Raw genomic sequence first — 21,103 nt, 5'->3', positions numbered from 1 at the left:
AATGTCCATATCATGCAATATAATTCTGAAAACACTAAAATTATACAAGTAGGTTATTGTGTATGCTTTGATATTATTATTGAAAATCCAGTGTTTCAAGTCATTGTGTAAAGTAATAATCATTTGAGCTTGTGTTTGTGTGTATGTGTGCATGTGTGTGAATGTATTGGAAGTTTATTCTACTTTTGATCAGTGTTCCTGGATTAAAATGGGAAGGTCTGCTTTTTTATTTATTTTTTAGCTTTCAAAAGAGGTATCTAATGTCCTAAAAATTAATGTGATAAATATCTTATAATATTAAAAAATAGTAACCTATTTTAAGTATTTCTAAGAAAAAGAAGATGGAATGAATTAGCACAAATGTACAATTATGTAGTTTATAAAATGCTATTTTAAAGGCTGGTCATGCATTGATTTTTTCATATAATCCCCAATACCATTTTCCCCACTAATATGAAAACTTTGAACTCTGATTCATAATGAAAGCTTGAATTCTACAAAACGGGTTATGTGAAGTAATAAGAAAAAGCCTACATATGAATTATTTCTTAGTTAGAAAATTGCAAAACTGCTTCAAGCTACTTTCTGTAGGATGTCAGGGGAAGGAAAAAGTAGAAAGAGGACTGGATATGAAGTTGTTTTCATGTTTTCAATAAATAGAAATGGTTTCATTTTCTAGCATGATTCACAAATGTATGTATTCAATTAGTAATAACTTACTGTCTACTCAGCATATGTCCTTATGAGAGCACTGTGGGGGCATAAACATAGACAATGTCTCTCCTTGTCAGCTGGCAGCATAGAAGCAGACTCAAAATAATTATTAAACAAGAGAAATTGTCCCATGCCATAAGAGACCCTGAAATATGTATGTCTTTAAAGTTTCGGAGGAAAAACAAGTCACCCTTGGAGAGCTTGATGGGGAAAGAAATCTAAAGGAGGAAAGTAACATTTGAGCTGGTTTGCAAAGAATGAACACAGCCAATAGTGGGATATGGAGAAGAAAAGACATTACAGTTAAATGCACAGCATGTGAAATATGTGTCAGTAGGGGAATATGGGGAGAAATCAGAAATGATGTGATAGCAATACAATACCTTTTCAAATGCTATAAAATTACTAGGATTATGAAAAGGTGGGATAGTTGTAGTAGCAGGGGTGACTCTCAGTGAGAAACTAGTGAATTTAAACTAAAGAAATGGAGGTACACATGGGGAACCATTAAAACTAGTGAAAAGTTGAACACAGGAGTGAAGGAGCTAGGATGAATTTGTGAGAATAAGAAGAGAAATCAGAGAGGTCAAAGATAAGTCAGAAATTTATTATAGTACCTAGATGAGAGGTATTGAGGATCTAAACAGTATTGGTGTTGATGTAAAGTTTTGCTAAGAAAATATCACCTTTTTTGGGGGGGGGGGTTATTTCAGTAGAGTCTAAAACAAAGAAAGCATCCCTTTATATTTTCTGCCGTGAAGAAAAGAACAGAATTGAGAATGCCAAATCTAAAAAAAAAAAAAAAAAAAAAAGAGAGAGAGAGAGAGAGAGAGAGAATGCCAAATCTATAGAGGACCCATATCTTACTGTGCACTGAGAGTTATTAATTCTTATAAATTTTTGCTAGTGAATTCTCTATGCCAACAGGCATCTATGTAATGTACTTATTTTTTTTAAGATTTTATTTATTTATTTATGAGAGACACAGAGAGAGAAGCAGAGACACAGGCAGAGGGAGAAGCAGGCTCCATGCAGGGAGCCCGACGTGGGACTTGATCCCGGGTCTCCAGGATCACGCCCTGAGCCAAAGGCAAAAGCTCAACCACTGAGCCACCCACACATCCCTATAATGTACTTTGTATTGAAATGTCAGGTATCCTATCCTCAGAGGTAAAGTTAAACAAACATGGAAAGACGCAACAATCATTCAATATTTTCAAATTATCCTTGTTATTTAGCATTTTTCATAGGTGACTTGAAATATATTAACTACCAAAATCACCAAATTTGAAGATCACTATTTTCATATCTACCTAAAAGTTTTTAGGTATTGTATTTAAACGAACACAAACTGAGATATTTTCTGAGCCCCGTAATGCTCTCATGGAATAGTCAAAATAAAATTCCTGGAACAGAAATTACATGATACTCTGTGCCTTCTATAACTCACTTCCTATAGACCACAAATATTAAGTATATATATATAAAAAAATTTATTCCAAAGATCTATGCATAGTTATATACCTTATGGAGGCAACTCTTGGGATGTTTACTTTCTATTACTAATGTAAAATTATTCTCATGTATTAAGATATTGTAATTGGCTCTCTCTACTTATTTTACCTGTCTTCTATTTGGAGATGGTATAATGCTTAAAACTATATTTTTAAAGCCCCTTTGCAGCTAGGGTTCTAGATTCAAATTAGTGTTCACCCATTAAATGTGCTTCCAGAAGATTTGGAAGTCAAAGCCAAGAAAGGCCCTCTTTCCTCAACTCTGGCTGCCCTGCTTCCTTAGGAAAGTCATGGTTCTCTTGCAACAGGATCCAGTGCTCATTCTTCAGCTTTCCAGAGTAGTTGCCTCTTAATCTTACTGTTTACTCCATGGGTTATGACTGTGTGTGTCATTTCAGTTTTCTGCTCCAAGTCTTCTCTGGTAGTAGAGACGGCTTGATGGCCCACGCTGGAACAGCCTTGCTTCAGAGTAGGTTAGTTCTGGGTCCTTCTTGGCATAACTCTAGAGTCCCAGCTTCTAAATGATTCTTTTAGCCCCTTTGATAACTTTGTAAACAGCCTAATTCTTACAGTAAATTCTTTTTTCCTTAGGGTGGTTTCTGGTGTTTTTACCTTGAACACTAAATGATATAGCCTTTATTGCATTGAAATGATATCAGTATGATTATCTCCAACTTCATCTCTTGACATTTTCTGAATTTGTAGGAGACAAAAATATTCTTCAAGTGAGCACTATTTGCCTCAGAATAAGTCACTATGGGGTCAGGAAGTGAACGTCACAAGAGTACTTTGTCTGGAACAAGGTTGCAAGATAGTTTTAAGATTACCACTAATTTTTCCAGACATATATTTGTGTGTGGATGGCCATCTTTGTGTGTTCCTTGCTTTTGGGCTCAGAGTTTTCTGTTTTTCGCACTCCTTCCCCGAGTTCCCTTTCACTCCTCTCCTCTTTCCTTTATTACTGTGTTTTCTCATATTTCTATTATTTTCAGTCACTCTTTCCCTCCCTGTCACAATTCTCCTTCACTGTACTCCAATCAGTAATTTCATGGAGCACTGAGATAACAGGTCCTCCTGGCTCAAGGCCTGAAAGAGCTGTCAGAATGACAGATATTCTCTAAATGGATCCTCAGATTTTACTGATTCGCAGGGTGCCAGAATCACTGCCTTCTCTGAAGCTTCTTTCCCTCTAATAGAATAAAATTCTGAGATCGTGTTCAGTCTTTCCAGTGTGTAAAAGAGAGCTTTATATAAACACAGACAAAGATGACAATAATGATTGCTTTAAAGAACAGAGGAAGAAGTAATATAGAAGCAGCTGTCCAGACCTAACTGAACAGTAGAAGCTTCACCAAAGATTTCAGGAGGTGACTGAAATGGTCTTGCCTGCTTACAGAATTCATTGATTAGCTTCAGGAGGGGTAGTCAGGAAACTTTGGCTATTTCCTTGCACTGCTACATAAGACCTATTGTGACACGAAAGAAAGGGATAATGAGGTCAGTGGGGAACCTAACAACATATACTTGTCTGATGAAGAGAACTGCCTCAAAGTTTTCTAATGTGCTTTCTAGGTTACACTATGTTGAGTTAGGAAAAGTACCACGTAGAGGGATCCCTGGGTGGCTCAACGGTTTAGCGCCTGCCTTTGGCCCAGGGCGCAGTCCTGGAGTCCCAAGATCAAGTCCCACATCGGGCTCCCTGCATGGAGCCTGCTTCTCCCTCTGCCTCTGCCTCTCTCTCTCTCTCTATGTCTATCATGAATAAATAAATAAAAATCTTAAAAAAAAAAAAAAAAAGGAAAGGTACCGCGTAAACTCAAGGCTTCTGGAGAAAATCTTCCATATAAATGTTGGCAAGATAATGTGCAAAACTCAGAGTCTTATCCTGCTACTTTTTGCGTGACATATTTTTATTCCCATTACTAACACTTATCATATCACAATTATGATATTAAAAAGACAAGAGAAATAGAAGATAACATGCGATGTGCAACTTAACAATAAACATCCTTGCGAGACAGTAAAAAGGCCTTTTCTGATCTCTTACGTAGTAGTCCAAAATTGGGCTGTTTTTACCAATGTGATCAAGCTAGTACTTGAGGTATGTTCATGATGATTTTAATTCTCTTTTTAATCCGCATGTCAATTATTCAATTATTAATTACAGGTTATATATTTCCTAATAGAAAATCGTTCTATGCATTGGAAAATATTTTCAATTAGAAATAGTATAAAATGTTGGGACAAAAAAAAACTGTGTTATTTATCTTCTGGGTGGACTAACATCTGGCAAACACATGATGGTAACATCCCCTTAGCTCTGGACATCACAGGCAGGTTTAAACCTTTAGCATAAATTCTCTGGAGCAAGAACACAGAGGAAGAAAAAGTTAATGGGATTATTGCATCAAACTGAACATTTTCATTTTCCTTTCTCTTCATTCTTTTCTCTTGTTACCCATAATGAGACACGGGTGTTCCCTGCAATCCTTAAAGCCTTTAGTTTGCAGTCCCCAGAGCTGGTTCAGCCATTTGCCTGTGGGAAGCCTCTGCACCTCCAGCTGGAAATTATCATGCTAATGATAACACTTAGTACTAATTAACCAAGTCCAGTAGCTTTCTTATTTTTCCTTCTTTCAACTGTCTCTGTGATGTTTTCTGGTGAATGAAATTTCTTAAAATTAAGATCTTCTTTTGATATTTTATTGGCAAGCAATAAAGTGTGCCTATTTAAAATATAAAACTCAATAAAGTTCAACATATGTATATAGGGAGAAGCCATCGACAAAAGCAGGATAATTAAGGTATCCATCACCCTATATCTTTGTCATGTCCTTAGTAATTCCCTTCTGTCCATCTTATCCCCAAGCAACCACTGAATTAATTTCTCTCACTGGAGATTAGGTTTTGTTTTGTAGAAATGTATATGAGACTCACAGAACGTGTGTTCTTTAAAAAAAATTTTGTTTTGGTTTGATTGCTTCACTCAGCATAATTATTCAGAGAATTATCCAAGTTGTAGCATGTTTCAAGAACTCATTACTTTTTATTTCTGAGTAGCTTTCTATTGTACTAATATACCAAACTTGGTTTATTTATTCACCTGCTATTGGATGTCCTGGTTATTTCCAGTTTGGGCTAATACAAACAAATCTGCTAGTACTTGACAAGATCGGGGTTTTTAACTCTTAACAATCTTAATTCATGGGTAGTAGTACTGTGGCTTTAATTTTAGCTTTCTAATAACTAATGATGAATATCTTTATATATCTTCTTTGGTGAAGTATCTGTTCAAAACTTATGTCCTTCTTTTTTTTAAAGTTCCTTTTTAAAATAGATTTCTGAGGGTTTTTATATATATTCCTGACTTGCAAATATTTTCTCCCAGTCTGTGGCTTGTTTCTCATTACTTTAACCATATTTTTAGAAAAGTAGACATTTTTAATCAGTGAGCAAGACAAATCGATCTATTTCTTCTTTAAAAGATTGTGCTTTTTGGTGTCATATCTAAAAAATCTTTGCCTAACTTAAAGTCACATAAGTTTTCTTGGATGTTTTTTTTCCTAGAAGTATCACAGTTTGTAATTTTACATTTATGTCAATAGTCACCTTAAAAAAATTTATATAAAATGGTGCATGGATCAGTTAAATTTTGAATATGAACATCCAATTAATTCAAGACATTGTGGAAAGCAATCAAATATGGGATTTTACCAAATGGTGTTTGTGTGTGTGTCAATTGAGATGACCATATGATTTTATTGACTCATTAACCTGGTGAATTATTTAGTTGAATGTTAACCAATCTTGCCTTCCTGAAATTGACCCCACTGGTCATTACAAATTAGTCTTTTTATATGTCCTTGGGTTTGGTTTAGAATTTTTGCATCTGTTTTGACAGTTATTATTCTGTAGGTTTTTTTTTCCTGCAGTAATATATTTTTTCATAGTTTTTATATCAGGGGAATGGTCTCTTTATAAAATGTGTTGCAATATATTCTTTCCCTGTCAACTTTCTGGAAGAGTTTGTATAGAAATTGTGTTATTTTCTTTCTTATAAATGTTTACTAGAATTGGTTTTCTTTGTGGGAAGGTTTTCAACTACAATTTATATTTCCTAATATACGTAGTCCTGTTCAGTTTCTTCATTTCTTCCTGAATGAGATTTGTGTGTTTCAATGATTTTGTGCATTTCTGTTGTTAATTTATTGTCACTTCCTTATTATATCACTTTAATATACATAGAATTTGTAGTGTTATCAATTCTCTAAATCCTGATATTGGTAATTTGTGTCTTCTTTCTCTTTTTCCTGAACAATGTGATTAAAACTTTATCAATTATTGATCTTCTTAATGAATCTTTTGTTTTCATTGATTTTTCCTTTTTCTTTTCAGTTTATATTTCACTGATATTCATTGTAATCTTTATGGTTTCTTTTCCTTTACTCACTTTGGTTTTAATTTTATAGTGTCTTAAGAAGCAACCTGAGGCTAAAATTATTAATACCTCTATTATTTTTTGATATAGTTCTAATTTATTTCATTGCCATAAATTTCTCCATGTATACTGTTTTTAACAGAATCTTATAAATTTCTATATGTTGAGTTTTTACTTTTATTAAGTTCCAAATACTTTCTATTTTCCCTTTTGATTTCTTCTTAAGTAATGGGTTATTTAGAAGTATTTTATCTGATTTGTAAATATTTAGAGATTTTTAAGAGATATCTTCCTGAGATTACTAGCTGATTTAATTTCATTGTTGTCAGAGAATATGTACTATAGGGCTTAAGTCTTCTAAAAGTTTATTGGGACATATTTTATGACTCAGAGCATGGTCCATCTTAATAAATGTTCTATGTGTATTTGAGGAGCACACATATTTTACTGTTGTAGAACAGAGTGTTGTGTAAATGTTGGTCAGGTTAAGTTAGATCCAGTTGGAAAAGTTACAATCTTATCTCTTTGTGTCTCTTATTCCATCAGTTATTGAGAAAAGGGTATTAAAATATCTCATACATTTTGATTTATCTATTTCTCATTGAAGTTCTACCAGTTTTTACTTTAGGTATTTTGAAACCCTGCTATTAAGCACACAAACACTTAAGATTTGTTGTATTCTTGATAAATTGACACATTTATTGTAATGAAAGAGTCCTCTTATTCTGAAATCACCTTTGCTTTATATTAACATAGCCCCTCTACTTTCTTTTAACTTGTATTAGTATATTTTTCCATCCTCTTACATTTAGTCCATTTGTGTCTTTACAGTTAGAGTATATTTCTTTTAAATTATTTTGTTTTTATTGTGCTAAGAACAACCATCTTAACAGTTTTAAGTACATGATACAATATTGCTACCTATAGGCATAATGTGTACAGCAGATCTCCAGAACTTAGCCTCTTTGCAAAACCTACCACTTTATATCTGTTAAATAGCAACCCCCCATTTTCCCTCTCTCAGTGCCTGGAAACCACCATTCTATTACCTTTTCCTCTGAATTTGACTATTTTATATAACTTATAGAGGTGAAAGTATACAGTATCTATCCTCCTGTGTCTAGCTTATTTCACTTGGCATAATGACTTCCAGGTTCACCCATTTTGTCTCACATGGCAGGGCTTCTTTCTTTTTCAAGGTTGAATAATATTCTATTGTGTGCATATGCCATATTTTTAAAAAGATTTTAATTATTTATTTAAGAGAGAGAAAGAGAGAGTGCAAGCAGGGGGAGGGGCAGAGAGCAAAGGAGAAGCAGACTCCCCACTGAGTAGGGAGCCAAATGTGAGCCTCATTGCTGGGACCCAGGGATCATGACCTGAGCCAAAGGCAGACAATAAACTGAGCCACTCAGGCCCTTCCCGCATTTTTAAATCCATTCATCCAACAATGGACATTTAGGTTACTTTCATCTTGGCTATTATGAAAAATAGTGTAGCTATCTCTTAAAATTCTGATTTCAATTATTTTAAGTATATACCCAGAAATGGGATTGCTAGGTCATGTAGTAATTCTATTTTTAATCTTTTGAGAAACTTCCATACTGTTTTCCATAGCAGCCACATATCATTTTACATTCCTACGAATAGTGTACTGGGGTTTCAATTTCTCTCAGTCCTCCAAACACTATCTTTTGCTCTTTGGGTAATAGCCATCTTAAAAGAAGTGAGGTGACATCATTTTGTGATTTTGACTTATATTTCCCTTATGTATAGTGATATTGATTACCTTTTCATATACCTCTTGATTATTTGCATATTTTCTTTGGAGAAATATCTATTTAAGTTTTTTGTCTATTTTTAAATTGGGTCTTTTTTTTTTTTTTTTGGCTGTTGAGTTGTTTGTGTTTCTTATATATTTTGGATTTTAAACCAACTTCAGGTATATGGTCTGCAAATATTTTCTCCCATTCAAAACTTTTTTTAAAAGAAATGGTAAAAGCAATTCTAAAATTCATTTGAAACTGCCAAAGACCCTGAATAGCCAAATATCTTGAGAGATAAAACAAAGCTAGAGGCATCACACTTTTTGATTGTAAAATATATTATAAATCCATAATAATTAAAACAGTCCTTGCTTGTCTTGATTCCAGAATTCTTGATCTTCTTGACTATGTTCCTTGAAATTAAAATATTGTCGGCAATTTTTTTCACATGCAAATTTTTTTTTCTCTTTCTACATATGCTTCCTCTAGTTGGGAGACTCAAATTACAAGTATATTAAACCACTTGAAGTCCCACAGATCACTGATTTCTATTAATTTTTATTTATTTTAAATCTGTTTGCCTTTTCTGTTTCATTTTTAAATACCTTATTGCCCTTTTTATAAGTTCACTAAGCATTTCTTCTGCAATACTTAATATTTAATTAATCACATTCGAGTGTTTTTCTTCTTGCACATTGTGATTGGTATCTATAGAATTTTGGTTTGGGTCCTTTTTATATCTTCCATACTCTACTTAATTTTGTGAATATATGGATAGGGTTACAATAATTATTTTAACGTACCTGTTTGCTAATTCTAACATCTTTATTAGTTCTGGGTAGATTTCAATGGATTGATTTTTTTTATCATAAATGGTATTTCCTCATTTATTTGTCTTATAAATTTTATTGTATAAGACACATTATAATTTTCAGCTTGTTTGGTGCTGAGTTATTTTATATTCCTATACAATTCTTGAGCTTTGTCTGGGATGCTATCAAATTATTTGGAAAGAGTTTGATCTTTTCAGGTCCTGCTTTTAATGTTTATTAGGTGGCATCGGAACAGTCATCTCTCAAGGGTCAGTTATTCCCCACTACTAAAGAGGCAAGACTCCCTGTCCATTACCCCATGCCTCATGTGTCCTGAGGCTTTTCAGTTTATTTGATGGGAACAGACCTTTTCGCAAGCCTGCATGAATACCAAATACTCTTATGTAAAGCCTGTTTGAGTGCTACTTTCCTTAGTACCCTCATATGCTGATCAGTAGTTAGCTAAATACTCAAAAGGGGTCTCTCCAAATTTCTGGAATATTTCTCTGGAATTTTCCCTCTTCGCTATAGTCTTTTCTTGAATAATAGCTCTCTTGGTTTTTCTGCACACTCAACTCTGTCTCCACAACTTAGGGAGGACACTGAAGTCTGTCTGATTACATGCCCCCAGGATCACACCTATAAACCATTTTGGCCTGTATGTTTGAATGGTCACAGGGCTTATATTATTTCTCATGTCCCAGGGTAAAATTAAATTTTAAATTTACCTACAGACCAATAAACTTACCTTAAAACCATTGTTTCATATTGCTTGTCTTTGTTGTTTTAAGCAGAAAGTAAATCTGATCCCATTTACTTCATCATAAATAGAACTTCTACTCATAGGTTTTTGATCTTTGTAATTCTCAAGATCAGAAAGTTTTAGAAACCATGGCATTCTTCTCGCCTCCTCAACATTCTTATATGTTCTAATACATTTTGAACCATGACATACATTTCTGAAGGACCTATTTAACACCAATAGGATGGGTAAAAGTGACTGTCCAGTCTTTAAGCTAACAGGTTCTTTTCCCAATATGACATTTTCATTATTAATTATAATTAATTATTATCGATGCTACTGTAATGACAACATCATCCATCTCATTCAGCATGTCCATAAGCTAGGTCGTCACTGACAACTCTTTTCCTTCATCTTTGTTCTTTTATTACCAAGTTTAGTCAACTTATAATTCTTTTTTGAATTTTTTTTTGAGTCCTCCCAGTATCTACAACCAAAATCTGACACCATCTGTTGGCTGGAATATTACAATCATTTGATAATTGTCTTCTCCTCATCCGTTTGTTGTCCTTCTACTACCTGTTTCTCAAGCTGTGATCAAAGGTAACTTTTTGATACAAAGAATTAATCATATTAGCACCTTGTTTTAAAAGCATTATTGTCTTCTACTCAGGAAAATATTAAAATCCTCAATAAGAGGTATAAAACTCCTATTTTAAAAATTGTAAAACTAAAAAAAAAATAAAATAAAATAAAAATTATAAAACTAACCTAATTTTAATGTTAGTATAAAGACTCAATTTATTAACATGATGTATTTCCTCTTATTACTAATCACAACTGTAATTTTACATTAATTTGTATGATTATTTGATTAATATTTATCTCCTACACAGGCTTATAAACAAAGGATTTGTTTATTTTCCAATTCCTGAAACTTAGCACAGTGTTTGACACATTTTAATAATAACTAAAGATGTGTTGATTGAGTCCTATAACTTATACTTATGCAATATAATATATATGTACTATTAATATCATAATAAAACTATTTTGAATGTTTCACAAAGTACGATGCTAAGTATTTTACATAAAACATCTCATTTTATACTTAAGTTTTCTCAGTGAACTATTATTTAAGCTATATATATATATAAAGAGAAAAAAGATTCAGAGAGGTTAAGGAACTTGCTCAAACAGCCAGTAGAAAGTAAAGTAGAATTTGAACGAAGATTTGTCTAACTCAAAGACATTCAGTCTCTGTTACTATACTGTATTGTCTATCTCTCCTGTAGAAAATCTGAATAAACTAACAATCAGCTTTCACAAATAAAACATGCATCCTTTGCCACAGACTTCTAGCTCATTTCTGGGGAAAGTTCTTATGTGCATTTATTCTGCTATCATCCTGTAGGTAGCAATCCACCTCATTGAAAGATATTTAGAAATCATGTAATGTGGCATTTCTGACAGTTTTTCCAAAGTACAACAAATCACAGTATAATGAGGAAATGATGAGAATGGGGTATCTGATTAACAATGCAAGGCCTGTGCCCAGCTACAAATACATGCAGACTTCCAGAATTTTAAATAGAAGAAGTAAAAAATAACTTGAAATTATTCAATGTCATTGTGGTGTAAGGTTAAGAGATGCTATGACATGTGGTTCTTCCAGATGTGTCACTTATTAAATGAATGACCTTTATATTAACAGAGGTAATATTGCCTTTCCTCATTCATTCACAAAGTTGGGTGTATCAAATGGTAAAAAAGATAATCTTTAGAAAATGTTCCACTGTTGCTGTTGTGCTTTAATTTTTATTGGAACACCCTTAAGAAAATATACATATCACAAACACAGTGTGAGGTCATTAAAAAAAAATCTCTAAATAACTACATCCTATCTTACTAGTAACAACTCTAGTACTTTGCAGAAGTTTCTTCCTGCAAGTTTTTTTTCTGATAAACTGAAGGATTTCTTTAGCCTGCCCATAATGTACTGTTTCTGCCAGGATTACCAGAATTTAAGTATACTCCTGAGATCTGCAAATCTGCAATCTATGACTTCAGGAAATTCTATTTCAAGACATTATTTACCAACTACAATTGTATTTTGGCTTTTTAGTGAACTTCCTTGTTGCCAAAACACACTGCTCAAACCTTGACAAGTCATGGAGCTGAGGCTTGACTGCCTTCCTGCTCCTGTTCTGGAGCAAACCCTGCCATAACTGCCATAATGCAGAAGATTATCCAGGCAGCAGTAGGTTTGAGGTGTCACTTAATTCTCCTCTGGTCTCCTTGCAATACAGGATATGCGACCAATGAAAACAGTGAAATGGAAAATGTTAATAAATGTGCAAGTTTTTGATTTCTTAGAAAGATAGAATATAATAAAGCTAGATTAGAAAACATGGCTTTTACTTGATATTAAAGTGGGACCTCCTACTTCTTATTCCAAAAAGAGTAATGGGTTTGGATTCACTTGCTCAAATGTGCTTATATATTGTAAGACAAGACTGGCTCTGCTGGGCAGGCTGGCCAACTGCATGGCTGATTACATTACTCACCTTGCTTCAGAAGGAAGAGAAGGTACTTGGAGAGGAACGAAATTTGGCAGAATAGGTCATGCCAAGTGTGCTGTGCCACATGGAAGTAAAGAAGTTAAAGTCAGTAAAAGCATATACTGTGCATTCCCTTCTCTGACACATATCGATAGGATTCTTGCCCATTAGTGAAAGGAAGCTCAGTTAGGCTTTCATCAATAACACATAACCTCCATGATGGGGATAGATAAATTAGAAAATTAAAACAAGGATTACCGCCAAATCTTATTTGTGGTTAGAAAATCATCATCCACAGGCCAGGACTGCAAAGTGAGAATATTGAGAGGAGCACAGACATTATCCTCTATACTATTACAGAGTTGATACTTGAGGATTAAGAGAGGAAATTCCTTCTCTTTGACTATATTCACTAAGGGATGTTTCATTGTAAAACTTCCTCGGGGATCTAAAAGTTTATAGCAATAGGAAAACAATTCTTTGCATTCACACACATATACACATAGCTGGGCTGAATTTGGTTCTAGAATCAGGGATACGTTGTGTGTGCCAGAAATAGTCACTGTACTTGACAATTTGAGGTCCAATGTTAAATTAAAAACAATACAGTGTCTAGACTACCCATTTCCTAAACAACCGTACTAACTAGAGTACATTTGTTTTTAAATGGCTTGTGAATCTGTCTTGGACAGGTGTGTGGGGACAATGTGAAGTGGCGTGATTGTATACATCTGCTCTCACAAAAAATCTCTACCTATCTTATACTTAAATAATGAGATACATTGAAATGTTAGTAGCAGCTAACATATTAAACACTGCATTTTGCCCAACAGTCTACAAATGTGTTGGCATTTATAATCTAAACTAATCTTCACAACAAATTTAAGATTTTAAATATAATCCTTATTTGGTGGATGTGTGTGATAGTTAATTTTGGTGCAAATTGACTGGGCTAAGGGATACCTAGATAGTTGGTAAACTATTATATTCAAGGTGTCTGTGAGGGTGTTTATGGAAGAGATTAGCATTTGAATTGGTAGACTGAGGAAAGAAGAGTGCCCTCACCAACACAGGTGGGCATCATCCAATCCATTGAGGATCTGAATTGAACAAGAAAGCAGTGAAAAGGTGAATTTGTTTTTTTGCTTAAGCTGGGACATTCATCTTCTCCTCCCTTAGACATTAGTGCACCATTGGACTCAGATTGAAATTTATAGCTTTAGTTCCCATGGTTCTCAGGCCTTCAGGTTTACACTGGAATTATACACTCCACCAGCATTCTTGGGACTCCAGCTTGCAGATAAATCAAAGGACTTCTCAGCTTTCATAATTGTGTGAATGAATCTCTCATAATAAATCAATCTCTCTCTAATTATATATATATAAAATTAACTATATAATGTACATATATAATATATAACAATATATATACAATAAAGAACTATAATAAGTTCTGTTCTCTGGAGAAGCCTAGTTAATACACTGGAGAAAGTGAAGCTTAGAGAAAACAAAACAAAAAAAAAAACAAAACCAAAACAAAAAAACCTGGCCAGAGTATTATAACTAATAAGTAATGAACTCAGAACTGAAACTCTAGATCCAAGTGCAATAGACACTATTTAGCTTTATCCAGGAACACTGATGCCTTAACTAGGCATGAATGAAACCAATTCCACTTACCAATAATCTCTAATTCTAAATTCCTCACTAACATTTTTTAAAAGGTTCTTTTACAGTTCCAATATTATAAAATAATTATATATATATATATATATATAAACACAGAGCCAACTATAAGTGCACCTAAGTTACTTTGGCCACTCAATGGTTATAGCTGATAAGAAACATGCTTTTGTTTTTTCCCATTCAAAACATATGTTTGGTTTTCTAGTGATGGAAGATTATACATGCCTCTTATTCTTGCTTTAGACCTGGAACTAATTTCAAGGATGTGACAAGTGGATCTCACAGCTTGAAAATTGCTATGTCTGGCATTAGATATAAAAATTTTGAAGAGAATTTATTGCCCAGGAAAACTGTAAAACTTAGACTATTACAAATTAGGTAGAGATGTTAGGAGTAGCAGTAACTTCTCTTATTTAAAAAGAAGAATCACTATTAGGACCTTGTGGGTGTTTTTTTATTATTATTATTTTAAATATTTTCTTTGGAGTTTGAGTCATATCATACTGCCTGGAACAATGTTAGAGTACTTTTCCTTAAATGAAGCATAGGCAAACACTCAGGGGCAAGCTTGGATATCACATATGAAGCGATAAAAAAAATTGGTTTTCAAGTGTACAGTTGACTGCTAGAGAGAACTGTAATAATATGTCAAAGAGGAGAGAGTCCTCATTCCAAGTTAAAAAGTTGTTTAGCGGTGCCTGGGTGGCTCTGTCAGTTAAGCATCTGACTGTTGATTTTGGCTCAGCTCTTGATCTCAGAGTCGTGAGTCTGAGCCCCACATTGGGCTCTGCACTGAGCTTGGAGGACCCTGCTTAATTTTCTGTCTCCTCCCTCTCGCCCTCCCCTCCCCTCTTGTGTATGCACGCACAGGTGCTCTCTCTCTCTCAAAAGAAAAAAAAAAGTAATTTTTTTATACGCGTGGTCATTCCAATAATTTACAAGACTATGGTTATATAGGTAACATTGATTAATGGCTAGCTTGTTCTAAAAGACTAGGAATTAACATAGAATTAAAAAGTGAAAAGATTTAATGGTGGTGTGGCTTCACTTACATGGCTTATTGAGTGCTGGGTTCTATACTAAACACCATCTGAATTAATGCAAGGGAAGCTCTGCTAGCACAAAGTTTGCATATTGCATATTTGTGCTAAAAATGTGACTAATCTACTAGAGCCTTTCTTTGATATGAAAGCCTCTGTTAGTAGTGAACAAACTGAAAAGTCTGAATGGCAGACTTAGAAAAAGCTGACTGAAGGCAGCAAGATAGTTTTTAGCAGAGAAATCACCAATGTTTAAGTCAGAGTTTCGATAGAGACTGAAGCATAAACCTTAGCCTTTGTTTTCCTTCTTTTTTCTTTCTTTTTTTTTCTTTTTAAAGTTTTATTTATTTATTCACAAGAGACACAGAGAGGCAGCGACATAGGCAGAGGGAGAAGCAGGCTCCCTGTGGGAAGACTGGATCCCAGGAAACCTGAGCCAAAGGCAAACACTCCACCAGTGAGCCACCCAGGTGCTCCCAACCTTTGCTTTTTGTTTGTTTGTTTGTTTGTTTGTTTTAGTAGGTGCTCTGCTTTCAGACACAATGACTTATCAAATACTGAAGAGTTAGTCTCCTCAACGACAAACTTTTCTGAATGGTGTGTCAAACTATTGTTGGACGCCCAACCAGCTGTAGGAATTTAGACACTTGAATTCCAGGTAGAGGAAATACCAGAACCAAGGTGAATGCACTTATCCTCTGGATGAGTTGCAGATATTGTTTCAAAAAACTAAATAAAACATAGGACCGATGTAGCTTGAGGCAAAGAGAGAGCCTTGTGAGTGATTCTGTGGAGATTATGAATTAAAAGGACTTAGAAATGATATTTCTACTAAGGAATGATCACTAAACTTGCCTGAGATAAGCATTGGCATTGGCAAACTAACAATTGGATTCCTTAAAAATTTTAATTTCCCTTTTCCTCCATACAAATCTTTGAACATGTAACTTCTTTTTTATTATTATAAGTAATGTTATTCCTGAAGAAGAACACTAGAACATGGTTAATGGAGGACAATTTTTCTCCCGAGGACATTTGGCAATGTCTGGAGATATTTTTGGTTGGCACACCTGAGGAGTGGCTGCTGCTAGGATCTAGTGGGTGAAGAACAAGGTTGGTGCTAAACATTCTGCAGCGTACAGTACAAGCCCCCCCCACAAAAGTGTTATTCAGCCCCAAACACCCATAGTACCTAGGCTGAGAAACTATGCACTAAAGTAAAATTTATAGTATTTACATGTCATTACTGCCATGAGCCATTTTATTTTTAAGTATTTGTTGGCATCTTTTAGGTAGATAATTTGCTAAATTGGTAGAATAGTTTGTAAACACTTTGAAAATGTTTTGTGGGGCAGCCCAGGTGGCTCAGTGGTTTAGCGCCGCCTTCAGCCCAGGGTGTGACCCTGGAGACCTGGGATCGAGTCCCACGTCAGGCTCCCTGTATGGAGCCTGCTTCTCCCTCTGCCTGTGTCTCTACCTCTCTCTGTCTCTGTCTCTTTCTCTCTCTCTCTGTGTGTCTCTCATGAATAAATAAATAAAATCTTTTAAAAAATGAAAATGTTTTGTATAAATTTTTAAAACTCTCTTTACACGCACACATAAACACATACAAACACTTCTGCTTACCAGTGTTGGAATTCACATTTGAATATTGATTTTATGTTCTGTCAAGCCATTAAACTATAAGCTTCTAAAAGTTTGAGCTGTCTTGTTTGTATTCCCAAGTCTTAACAAGTCTTTGTTCGCATAAGATAAAGTATGGATAAAATAGACAAATGATGAGAGTATGTTTTGTGGATGTTGTGTTCAGATGGAAATAAACTGATAGGAAGCTAATGAAATAAGTAATATAGCATGATGATTTAGCTCATGGTTTGTATCTCCCTGGTTTACCATTATTTCTGCTATTCTATTAGCCATATGAGACGTTGGCCAAATTGCAAAATGCCTCTATGCCGTAGTTTGTGTACTCAGAAAATGAAGATAATAGTAATTCCTACCATTGAGGTCGCTATAAGAATTAAATGAATAATACATTTCAAAAGCTCAACAATACCTAGGCATATAAACTTGTTTGTTGCTACCTCTTTTCTCTCTTCTTCCCAAATTCTTTTACAGGGCGCTGAAATTTGGCAGAGCCTAGAACATTTGTCTGACCTCAGTGTTTCTCCCTGTATCTCTCAAAGAAAGAAAAACATGTGGTACTTTGTTTTTTCTTTGTATGGATTGTAAATCAGGGCTCAGAGCCAACTACAGATCGTACATTTCTTCCAGATCCAAGGCATATAATGAAGATGTCAAGATTTCCTGAAGGTTGAGCAGGAAAAAGCCAGTAAATTCTATCAGAAAGCCTACCAGTTGGCTGGGGGTTTTTGTGGGAGAACTTACTGGATCCAGCTGACTACAGTTGGCTTGTAAGTAAACTGCTCTTGTGAGTTGATTGTCATCATTCTTACTGCTTGGACAGCCAGGAAATCTTGGGATGTGAGATTGTTCCATGTACCTCAGCAACGAAATAATTCTCTACCAAGCATTCTCTCTACCTGTTCCCCTAGAAGGGAATCCATGCCATATTCTACTTCTATTTATCACTCATTTGCTATGAAGAAAAGAATCATAAAATAATGCCTTGAGCCTTACTGAACTAAAAAATCATGATCAGGAAGAGAAAATAATTACAGTTCATTAAGGGAACATGTTAATGTGAAAATGAAGACGAAGCTCAAGGTAGACATTCAGAACAAGTCTCTCCCTGAAGTACATTAAAGAAAACCACAAGAGTCTACTGTGAGAAAATTAACAACAAAGTAATGAGAAACCTAAAAAATATTTACAAAGATTTTCTGAAACAAGAGATATCCCATGGTTTTCAAATGTTAAAGGCAGTAGATCAACTAAAAACAGGATTTTTCCTATTAGAAACAGTAACATTATTAAGGAAGACTAAATAAATATATATTAATGGTGTTTTTTTTCTTTCTGTCTGTAATATATATGGAAATGGAATTCTTGAGAAAAAAATAGGGACACCTGGTTGGCTCAGTGGTTGAGTGCTTGCCTTCCTTCAGCCCAGGGCGTGATCCTGGAGTCCTGGGATGGGGTCCCACATTGGGCTCCCTGCATGGAGTCTGCTTCTCCCTCTGCCTGTGTCTCTGCCTCTCTCTCTGTGTGTCTCTCTTGAATAAGTAAATAAATCTTTAAAAAGAAAAAGATAAGGAAAACAGGTGAAGTAAATCTCATGCAAATAATGGAAATTATATAACAGAAAAATATTGCAGAGATAATTGAACATATGAGAATTTCCCTAAGCTTAAGAAAAGCCTTTATTTGTGAAAAATTCAATAACTTCTAGAAAATTAATTTTAAAGACTTACTCTCAGACATAACAGCGATATCCCTACATTTCCAGGATAAACAGATATCTTACCAAACTTTAGACCCCCAAAAAACTTTGCTTACAGGTATTTTATCTGCTATTCCAGAAGCCAGCGACTGGAGGAATATCTGCAGACTACTGAGAGAAAATGATAGCATTTCCAGAATCCTCTACTAAGCTACTACATCTATTGACTATCAACATCAAAGTGCTACATATTTAGGCATACAAGAATTCAGAAACTATTTATTCCTGTGTACTCTAACCAAGTAGCAATTGAACCGTCATAGATATCCCAAGATATGGAAAATACATTAGGTAAACAGTTGATGGCAAAAGCATTAAACGATTCATGCTTAAATAAAATATGGTAATTAATTAAGTGATAACTATTGAAACGAAAGATAAAATACATAAAAAAAAATATACAGTAATCCCAGCATAAGGCATATTATATTTTGGTGATAAAATCAGGGAAGTAAAAGCATTCTAAATTAAGATTTCATGTTGGAAGGGGATAAAACAGGAAAGTATTCAAAATGTTTCATTCTGATGGAAATGCTGTTGGTGAATAAATCATTTGGGTGAGAGTATAATTTGAAAGACTGAAGTTATATGGCTTGATTTATTATTGATAAGGAAGGGAAGGATCGGGCAAAATTGAAGAGCAGAATACAATTTCAGAACTAGGAAAAGTTTAAGATGAACGAGCAGAAATGTAACCAGGTTGTAGGTATGACTGAGAAGCACAAAATCAAATGTCAGCCATTATACTAAATGTGGATTGGCTAAATCCTTTGTCAAAATATAGACATTGTTAGATTGCTGGTCTCGCCTGGGGTGCCATTTGTCTTGATGGCCCTTGAGCAAAATTTTAAAGAGCCACAGTGATGCATGTCCTGATTAGAATGAGAGGAGACTCCCTTCCCACGCAGTTTCTAACTTTGTGTAAGAGGACAGTCACCAGCCTATCCCTTAAATTATTTTAAGCCTAAAGGCCTAAAAGAAACTGGCTATTGGAACTTGATTATAATACATCAGCTTGAATTTAGTCCTTGATGCCCCTTTTGAAATATAAGAAAGAACATAATTCCCTTTCGGAGCTATGGGATTAAGTAAAATATGAGCCTGTGTTTAAACCCCCTGAGGGATGACTATTTACTCTATTTTTAGCTATAGAATTTCTCCTTCCACTGCCTTTCAGGATAGTGGGAAATGGTTTGTTCATGTTTGGCTCATGTTTTGTGAACTAGAGTCTCTGCAAAGAAAAAAAAAGAAACAAAAAACCAATTTGAGTCCAAACTCTAGAATTATAAAACCAACCCATAATAAGATTAGTTTATTGAAAAAACTCGATCAGCTGGATATAACTTATAAGAAACTAAAAAACAAAAACAAACTAAACAAAGTGTAAAACCTAGGGCTTAAACAACTATATGCTAACCAAATGAAAGTGAAGAAATTGTGCATATTAATATAAATATCAGATAAATTAGAACTAAGGGCCAGAAGTATTATATGAAAGAAGAAGCACACATATATACTAATAAATTTTAAAATCCATAAAGACATTAAATATTTATGAATCAATCACAAGTCAAATACATGAATAAGAATGAGTTTGAATTGCAAAGACAACTTCATAAAAGAAGAAATTTGGCAGATGATTTAATACATCCTTTTTGGAGCACCTGTGGCTCAGTCAAGTTAAGCATCCGCCTGTGGCTCAGGTCATGATCCCAGGGGTCCTGGGATCCATTCCTGCACTGGGCTTCCTGCTCAGTGGGGAGCCTACTTTTCCCTCTGCCTCTGCCATCCTGCACCCCTCTCCCTGCTTGCTCTCTGTCTCGATTCTCTCTCACTCACATAAATAAATAAATAGATTAATTAATTAATTAATTAAATCTTTCAAAAATGTATTTTCACAAAGAGTGTATGAAACAAGCTAAATATACAGAAAACCAAATACATAGCAATAACAGATTTGAATAATGTGTCATCAAAAAGCTTAAATGTTTATTTATATGTTTACAGTCATTACATATATGTCATATTGTTATTTATAGAGAATGCAAATTTTTTCCTTTTACCCATACATCACTTACATAAACATAACATATACTGTATCATACAGATACTCTTATTCGGTTTCAAAGTGTAGATATTTTATATGGTATGATTAAATGAAACCTAAAAATCAATAGCAGAAACATGCTCAAAGAACATGTTAGGAACATGTTCTCTAAAATTACCACAAGGTATCAGAAAATATCAAGAATGGAAAGTAAATGCAAATCAACAGAAAATAATGAAAACATAACAATTTAGTATATATAGGAATCAAGAATGCATTTAAGAGAAATAGTTACCACTGTAAAACTTATTATGAAATCAGATTAGCATTAGGTAAATATTTAAATTAGCAAACTGAACAATAAACTACAAATAAATCAA

The 21,103-nt window shown here is 34.3% G+C and overlaps 1 long non-coding RNA gene across 1 annotated transcript in view; it reads left to right on the top strand.

Moving 5' to 3' along the window:
• LOC118355003 (uncharacterized) overlaps window positions 1-21,103 on the top strand; it is a 33,359-nt gene that overhangs the window by 363 nt on the left and 11,893 nt on the right. Inside the window, exon 2 of the long non-coding RNA XR_004816580.2 lies at window positions 10,462-10,589. This is a non-coding gene — a long non-coding RNA (uncharacterized LOC118355003). The remainder of the gene's footprint in view (window positions 1-10,461; window positions 10,590-21,103) is intronic.

Source organism: Canis lupus, chromosome 13 (genome assembly GCF_003254725.2).
Source record: "Canis lupus dingo isolate Sandy chromosome 13, ASM325472v2, whole genome shotgun sequence".
Classification (NCBI taxonomy): Eukaryota; Metazoa; Chordata; class Mammalia; order Carnivora; family Canidae; genus Canis; species Canis lupus.
The sequence above is the reverse complement of the archived record's forward strand: the minus strand, read 5'-3'. Positions and strand labels throughout refer to the sequence as shown.